Source organism: Leptopilina heterotoma, unplaced genomic scaffold, assembly GCF_015476425.1.
Source record: "Leptopilina heterotoma isolate Lh14 unplaced genomic scaffold, ASM1547642v1 Lhet_256, whole genome shotgun sequence".
Taxonomy (NCBI): Eukaryota; Metazoa; Arthropoda; class Insecta; order Hymenoptera; family Figitidae; genus Leptopilina; species Leptopilina heterotoma.
In genome coordinates, this window is record NW_025110968.1 from 1,038,053 (window position 1) to 1,047,747 (window position 9,695).

The window sequence follows — 9,695 nt, forward strand, 5'->3', positions numbered from 1 at the left end:
TAAAAAATAACGTTAAAAAATCGAAAACATTAAATAAATTGAAATTTCTTCTAAAAAGTGTCTTTTCTCATAACCGAAGTAATCGATTTTTTCTTTCATTAGAACCTCTGATAAATAAAGAAATTTTTCCAATTTATGCCAAGGTGGTGTTTTTAGGGTTAAAATAATATTTAAAATTATGTCAGTCATTAATTTTCTAGCAAGTGAATAAAACTGTTCAACGACTGACATAATTTTAAATATCATTTAAACCCAAAAGAACACCTATTTAGCATAAGTGGGAAAAATTTCCTTAATATCAATGATTGTAATGAAAGGAAAAAATCGATAACTTTGGTTTTGAGAAAAATCACTTTTTAAAAGAAATTTCAATTTATTTAATGTTTTTGCTTTTTTAACCCCTTGGCTGTCAACGAGATTTCCACTGTTTGGGCCAAAAGTGTGTTAAAAAAATTTTTAATGGATTTTTATGAAACTTGGTACCCTAAGGTTTCTGGGGTCGCTGATTACGAATCTGACATCAGTTTTTTAAAATTCAAAATGGCGTCTCCAAGATGGCGGAAATTTTTTCAAAATTCGTCGAATTTGCTTGAAACTTGTAACTCGGGGGTTTTAAGGATCGCTGATTACGAATCTAACATTAGTTTTCCAAAATTCAAAATGGCGGATCCAATATGGCGGACAACAAAATTAAAAATTGATCAGATTCGCTTGAAACTGAATACTTGGGGATTTTCAGGGTCGCTGATTACGAATCTTAAATCAGTTTTTTAAAATTCAAACTATCTGGTTCAATATGGCGGAAAATTTTTTAAAATTTATTGAATTTGTTTGAGACTGGTTACTCTGACATCAGTATGATAATTTTTGGTGAAATCAAATTTCGATAAATACCCTGAAAAAATAATGACAGATTCGTAATCAGCGACCCTAAAAACCCCCGAGTATTTAGTTTCAAGCCATTATAATTAATTTTTATTTTGTCGTCCGCCATCTTGGATCCGCCATTTTGAATTTCGAAAAACTAATGTCATATTCGTAATCAGCGACCTCGAAAACCCCCGAGTAAGGGGCCGTACACATAATACGACACGCGGCTAGGGGGAGGGAGGGGGTCTGAGAATTGTGACTAAGTGTGACATAGGGGGGGGGGTGAACTCATGTGTTACGTCACAATCTTTTAAATTCAAAGATTATAAGAAATTAAATGTGACAATGTCACTTTTTCTAAGTAAAACAAGTTAAAAATGCTTTAAACTATTTAATATCTATTATGTACCTGTATTTAACAAATATTGGTTTATTATTTATAATATAATATGATAAATAATATATTCTCTTAATTTGAATCAGTTAAAAATCTTGGTCTTAACTGACAATCAGCAGTGACTGACTTTTTGCTTCTGAATCTGTTAAAAATATAACTGAAAAATTGTCCAAAAAACACCGAAACTTTTCTAAATATGTATATTAAAGATTTACTTGCATACTTTGAAAAATTTACTTGCAAAGTTTAGTTAAAATTGTGTAAAGATTTAAATTTCTCACTCCAATAAATATTTGTCGTCAAATTTTCTTAAAAATATAGCTTGAAACTTTCCTGAACATTTGAATTACATTTTCGACTATAATTTCGTGAAAATTTTCAGGATAGTTTCGCGCTAAACATTTATTGAAGTAGGATATTTAAATCTTTACACAATTTTCACTAAACTTTGCATTGAAATATTTCGAAGCTTGCGAGTAAATCTTTAATAAATTTTTAGGAAAGTTTCGGTGCTATGTAGGTAGTTAAACGTGACTAAATGAATCAATAAAAAAAATTTTATTGAAACATCAGTTATTTTTAACAAATTGTCAGAAAATAGTATATTGTGCAACAAGTACAGAAAGAAGCTGTTTTCGAAGTCGGAAAATCTTCTTTCGTACGTGTTGCACACAGTACTTTGTGCAACACCTTTTGGTGTTGATAAAAAAAGCTGTTTGGAAACGCTAGTTGACGCCAACATACGTACTGTTTAGCAGGGTTTGGAACGTATGTTACCGCACGTAATATACGTGATTTCTACGCGTATATTACTGTAAAAAACAGGTATTTTACAAATAGAAAACAAATACCTATGTATATCACCAAAAAAACCTAAAAGTTTAAGAACTTTGCGGCACCAGTGCAGCAAAGTACTGTTTTGCGCCTACTTTACAGGCATGCAAAGTATTACTTTCCTTACAGGTGTTGCACAAAAAATATTTTTAACTGATTCAATAATTTAGAGTGTAGGATATAAAATATAATGTCAAATGTATAAAATTTACATTGAAATTTACGTGTCTGACGTGACGTTGTAGGGGGAGGGGGGGGGGGTTCAAGGTTTGTGACGAAGTGTGACATAGGGGGAGGGAGGGGTTAAAAATGGTCAAAAATTGCGTGTGTATGACCCCTAACCGGTTTCAGGAACATTTAAAAAGTTTTTAATCACCTTTTTTAAGTTGCGCATATATGCGTCATGAACCACTTTTGGCCAGTTTAGTTTTACGCATATATGCGTCAGCGACAGTCAACGGGTTAACGTTATTTTTTATAACGTACCGTCAACTGGGGCTATTTTGTGCACCAAATAGCGTTTTTTTGACTCAATGATTTATTGAAAATCAGAATTAAATGAAAAAAGAAAATCAACTATTGATATATGTTGTGGACATTCTTCTAAAGATTTCCTATGAGTTGGTCAATGAAAATTTTTTTTTTGTCTAAGTTGTAGTCGTTTAAAGTCGTGCATAAAATAACCCCCGGGATGGGACTATTTTAGGCATTGAACTTTGTCTTTTTATAATTTTGCCTAAACATTTTTTTAATTGTTTCTGCTTCAATAAATTTTTTGTCTAGATATTTCAGACATATATTTCCCACTTAGAAAATTTTATGAAATTCTTATAAAAGTTAACTAATTAATTTGCGATAAATTGCTTTCTATTTCCAATAGATGCTGCTACAATTAAAAAAATAGTGAATTACAATAACTTGTAATATTTATTTTAACCCCTTCGCAGTCCAGTTAAAAACTGCTTATGGTCCAACAACGGTCCGAAAAAAAGTTTACAAAAAAATATGATTTCATGATATATAAGGTTTTTGGGGTCGCTGAATTCGAATTTGAGGTTAGTTTTTTAAAATTCAAAATGGCGGATCCAATATGGCGGATAATTTTAAGATTGATGCGTTTCAACAGAAATTCATTTCTCGAGGGTTTTCTAGGTCGCTGATTACGAATCTGATATCGGATTAAAAAAATTCAAAATGGCGACTACAAAAATTTTTAAAAAATTTGCATTCGCTTGAAACTCATTCGTTATCGAATTCAGCGACCCCTTAAACCCCAAAAAACGAATCCAATATATTCTATTTAATCTATTTCAAATTCGCCAAATTCCACTTTCATCCAATATATTTCTCTTTAATCTATTTTAAATACTTCAAATTCCATCCAATATCCAATCAATCGAAATTTTTAATTTTATCCAATATTTCTTTTCTTATCTTTTAAATAAAAAAATCAAATGTTATTCAAAACAGAAAAAATATCAAATCTTATTCAAAACAGAAAAAAAATAAATGTCAATTTATTTATCCTTTAAATTCAAAATGAAAAAAAACTATATCAAATGATAATATAATATTTGGAAAAATATAACTATACCACTCACGAAACACTTTAATTAACTCTCTACATATTGTAGAGAAATTATATAAAAAAAAGAAAATATCTAATGTTATCCAAAATAAAAAAAAATATATGAAATAGTAATGTTATATATATTCAAAAAATGAATATACCACTCACGAAGCACGATCGTTAACTCTCTACACTACACTGAAAGAATTTTGGGGAGGCTGCAGGCTTTACATGAGTGCCGCTAGAGCTCGCTGCCTCAAGCTCGCAGTTAATCTCAAAAAGGCGAGAACTTACTCCCGAAAGGTAAGCAGCTCACCTTTCGGGAGTAGATGCTCGCTTTTTTGAGGTGAGCTGCGAGCCCTGAGCAAGGGGTACTTATTTCGGACATGAAAAGTCAGCAGCCTCTCCAAAATTCTTTTAGTGTACATACAAGGAGAGATGTCCAAGTTAGTCCCGTGAGGGGAAGTAGCCTTCCCCCACCATACGGCACACCAAGTCGAAACTGAGTCCCGAGCAACCCTCACAGCGGGGATCGCTCGGACCCTTAAACCCTCATTAGGGAAAACTGTTAATGACTTTTTCTATAAAATATAAATTTTTTAAATAGTAACATTTTTTATTTTTCATTAACATATTTAAATTCCTTACTTTCTCACGATTCTATACATATGTTGTTTACCAAAAAAAGTTAAAATTAGAAAAATTTATTATTTTTTCCGGATACATAGAATGAAGTTAACTCTACCAAAAACCATACCTATTATTAAATAAATATTTAACTTAATCTTTAAATTTTAACATTTTTTTGGTAAACAACATATGTATAAAATCGTGAAAAAGTAAGGAATTTAAATATGTTAATTTAAAAATGTTACTATATTTAAAAATTTATATTTTTCATTATTAATAGAAAAGTCATTAGCAGTTTTCCTTAATAAGGGTTTAAGGGTCCGAGCGATCCCCGCTGTGAAGGTTGCTCGGGACTCAATTCCAAGTAGCCCTCGCAGCGGGGGGCGCTATGTCCCTTCTAACGGCGAACAGACAAACTAAATGCGAACAGACAAAATATATATATGCAAACGGAATACGGACTTTAATATTGTTAATTTCTAAGATAACGAACGACCTACGTTTAGCAAATTTATCTATTTCTTTTGTAAATTTATCTAATTCTGTAGTACATTATGCTAAAAGTCCCCTTATTTCCAGTCATTGCAACCATTTTTAGTAATTTTTACAAATGCGGGTCTCTCCGTGTAACATCTATTAGAATACTTCACTCACACACATGTCCAAAAAACGTTTACCCATGTATGTTACACATATACACTAAACATGTACATACACATACACTATGCATGTGATGTCAGGCATGCGCAGTAATTTTCTATCAATGTTACGCATGCGCAGTTGTGTTCTATGAATATCAGGCATGCGCAGTGATGTTATATCAGTATCAGACATGCGCAGTAGTGCTATATCAATGTCAGGCATGCGCAGTAGTGTTCTATCAATGTCAAAAATGCGCAGTAGTATTCTATCATTGTTACGCATGTGCAGTAGTGTTATATAAATATCAGACATGCGCAGTAGTGTTTTATGAATATCAGACATGCGCAGTAGTGTTCTATCAATGTTACGCATGCGCAGTAGTGTTCTATGAATATCAAGCATGCGCGCAAATCACTCACACATGTATACTCACACATATACACTAATTACACTAATTAATTATTGAGGTGGCGGCTTTTGAGAACATGTTTGTGCGTGTCTCGGCTTTTTTATATAGTTTAACCGGTTTATAAGTTCGGTTTAATTTTTTGGTGGAGTGTCTTCGTATTGTGGTGCTCCCCTGATTTTGTATTTTGTGACTTTTTCACTTAAATTCTGCATTGTTTACTGTAAACTTGGGTTTACATATCCTAACCTCATTTTGGACATTGGTTCATTAACAAGGTTTTCCTTCATTAAAGTGAGTTTGCAATTTGCAATTCTTTTTTGTGAACTTCTCATTTTTACATATTGGTTCTTTCTAGTAAATTAATAATAGCAGCTGCAGTAAATATTGAGAAGTGTACAAAGTGTGGTAAAGATATTGCACGTGCCATACCTACGTTTTGTTCTAAATGTAAACTTCCTTACCATCGGAGCTGTGCAATACAGACGTCTACTTTGTCTGATGGATCGTTTGCTCTTTGCTGTAAGCCGAGGTCATTTTCCCCGTCAGCTGACTCACAATTCTCAAACTCTGCTGTCAATTTGAATACTATTGTGGACGCCTTAAATCAGCTGACGTTGTCATTATCTCGTAATGTCTCTACAATGAATGAAAATTTTAAGGAAGTAAATGTTAAATTGGATGAGACACTTTCCAGAGTAATAAATATGGAGGGTAGAGTTGTTGTCGATTTGACGAATCGTCTTGCTTTGGTTGAGGAAAGAATTGACAAGATTGAGGCGGGATGTTCAATGTTGGACAATCCAACAGTAGAGATTAATGCCTGTATTAATAAAATAGTGGATCGGTCAGAAAGAAAGTGTAACTTAGTTCTATTTAATCTTCCTGAAGATAAAACACCTAACACAGACTCTAACACCTTGAAAGCAGTTGTCAGCAACAAATTTAAAAAGTTTAGTAAATCAGCTGATCTTGATGGAATTCGAACATTCAGAATTGGTGCTAGTGCGCAGGTCTCTCAAAAGCCACGCCCAGTGAAAATCTTGAGAATCTATGGTTGTCGAATGACAAAACGAAGATGCAGAGGGACGAGATTAGGAGAGTGAAGGAGCAGTTAGCCGTGCGTCGACGAGAGGGAGAAGCAAACATTTCTTTGGTTTTTCGTCGTGGAGTCCCCACAATTATTAAAATCCCTCCCCGCAAACGTACTTCTACTCTCACACTTCAGATAGGCGGGTAAACAGTTGTCCAATCCAACTGCAGTACCTGGTTTTGGTTTAATTCTTCTGTCATCATTCTCTTCAGTGTTTAAATGTATTTAGCAAACTTTGTGTGTGTGTAATTTTTGAGTTAAACTCCTTCAGAGTATTGTGATTTATTTCTCAAAATGACATTTTGTTAAGCAAAAATGTGTATAATACCCTTCTCACTTTTTATGCTCCTATTGAATTTTTAAATATTCTTACAGTTTCTAGAATGTTTCTAGAATAATTGTTTAAAATTAATTCGGATAGAGATACACATTTATAATTTATTAATATTATTTAATATAAATAGTAATATTATTAGTAATTTTTACTAATTGTTTAAGATTAATTCGGATAGAGATACAAATTTATCATTTATTAATATTATTTTTATATTCTTCTATTAAACTGTAAAATTCACTAAAATAACTAATTTTCTAATGGACTCAGTGGAGAAACAAAACTATCTAATTATATTACTTTATTTTCATTATTATACTACAACGGTATTTGGGTCATTCTCACAATCGGGACACATGACACGTACATTAGATTTTTAAAAATAAATAATAATAATTTTTCAAAATCTTTACGTCCTAATAATAGCATTCATCATGATTTAATCGGATCCTATGAAAAATAAATCGAAAATTTGAAATATTTAAAGATACACGTGTTTATATAGCATAAAAACTCCTCTCCGTTACCGTTCATGAAGTAAGTTTCATTTATAGAAAAGGTATTATATTAATTCAGTAATACAAAAAAATCTTTTGCCCGGTAATATCTACTTATTATTTTATTTCTAATTGAATCATGAAAAATAAAGTAAAATATTTGTTAGTTATTTTTACCTAGAATTAAATTAGTTTTGTGCAGAAATAAAACTCCCCTCCGTTACCACTCACAAATATAATTATAAAATATAAACAAAAACGATAAAATAGAAATAAATACATTAAAACTCTTTGTAGTGTCAGTATAGTTATGGTTATTGCATAAAATGATGAAACAAAATGAAAACAATTAGTTTTAAAAGAATCTTTAGTTTGTCAGTGTTCATCGACACAATATAAACTCCCCTCCGTTACCGCAGTAAATTTAGTTTTTAGGACGTAAATAATAATAATTTTTAATAATCTTTAAAACATTGTTTTATTTAAAAACAAAGAAAACAAATGCTGTCATTAATTTATTTATAATATTTATTTTTTTTATATTAGAATCATAACATTTTGAAGCTGTATAATGGAAGAAAACTCCCCTCCGTTACCCATGGTATATTTCCATTACACAGCACGTAAATTACAGACTTTATTAATCATCGGATTCGCCTGAAAATCGTTACTCGGGGGTTTTTAGAGTTGCTGATTACGAATATGATAATAATTTTTGAAAATTCAAAATGGCGGATCCAACATGGCGGACAATTTTTTAAAACATTCATCGGATTTGCTTGAAACTCGTTACTCGGGGGTTTTCGGGGTTGCTGATTACGAATCTCATGTGAGTTTTTGAAAATTCAAAATGGCGGATCCAATATGGCCGACATTTTTTTTCAAAACTGCTCAGATTTGCATAAAATTTGTTACTTGGTGGTTTTCGGGGTCGCTGATTACGAATCTGTTATTAGTTTTTAAAAATTCAAAATGGCGGATCCAACATGGCGGACACTTTTTGAAAAATTCATCGGATTTGCTTGAAACTTGTTATTAGGGGGTTTTCGGGGTCGCTGATTACGAATTTTGGGTCAGTTTAAAAAAAATTTAAATGGCGGATCCAATATGGCGGATAATTTGAAGATTGATGCTATTCGATAGAAATTCGTTCCTCAGGGGTTTTTGGGGTCGCTGAATTCGAATTTGATGTTTGTTTTTGAAAATTGCAAATGGCTGATCTAGTATGAATAATTAATTAGATTGGCTTAAAACTTGTCGCTCTGGGGATTTCGGGATTTTGAATTTTTAAAAACTGACATCGGATTCGTAATCAGCAACCCCGAAAACTCCCGAATAACGAGTTTCAAGCATACCCGATGAATTTTTGAAAAAGTGTCCACCATATTGGATCCGCCATTTTCAATTTTCAAAAACTATCTTGAAATTCATAATCAGCGACCCCGAAAACCCCCGAGTAACGAGTTTTAAGCAAATCCGTTAAATTTTTGAAGAAAGTGTCTGCCATATTGGATCCACCATTTTGGATTTTGAGAAACTGACATCGGATTCGTAATCGGCGACCCCTAAAACCCCTGAGTAACGAGTTTTAATTAATTTTCATCAATTTTGAAACCCATTTAGCTGCGAGAAATTTTCAACAAAAATTCTGATTAAAAAACATTAATTTTTAATAATAATGTTGATAAAGATTGTAACCACGTATTTTATAGGCTTATTAGGATCCCCCTTTTGCCAAAGGACTAATAATAAAAGTGAATTTTCAACTTTTTTTAAAATGAAATTTCAATTCTGAATTTGTTCATTTCTAGAGATTGACCCATTTACATCTATACCGAACTTAAACTTTTGAAGCGCCAACCTTCATAATGTATCTGTTTTTATATGTTACAAATGTAACTCTTAGAATTAGGGAGTACGTATAGTGTACACGGAGAGAAGAAAGTAGTTAATCTTACTCAGCCCTGAGTCATAGTTACTAAACAATATGGTGACATTTTCGTTCAACAAAACAAAAAGTAAGCTTCACTAAACAGTAGTTTAGTTACCAAGACTACCAATTTGATAAGTAACGTCTACGATATGAACTGTCATATTCACGTTTCAGTTTACAATTTACAAAAATAAAAATTAACCTCTTTTTTAATAAATATGAGAGTTATTAACACTTGCTAAAAATAATTTTGTCAAATATGGTATTAATTAAATAACTAAATATTAATTATTTCCCGAGAATTTTTGTTTTATGGTGATCGCAATGAAAATCAAGAAATATTTTACAAAAAAGAACTGACGGCGATATAAGGTTAAAATACTAAATTAATTTAAAAACTATAATTTTGTTATAATTGTTTAGTTTAATGAAGAAAATTATAAAAGATTTTTTTTTATATTTGTGGCATAATTAAATAAACAGTTTAAA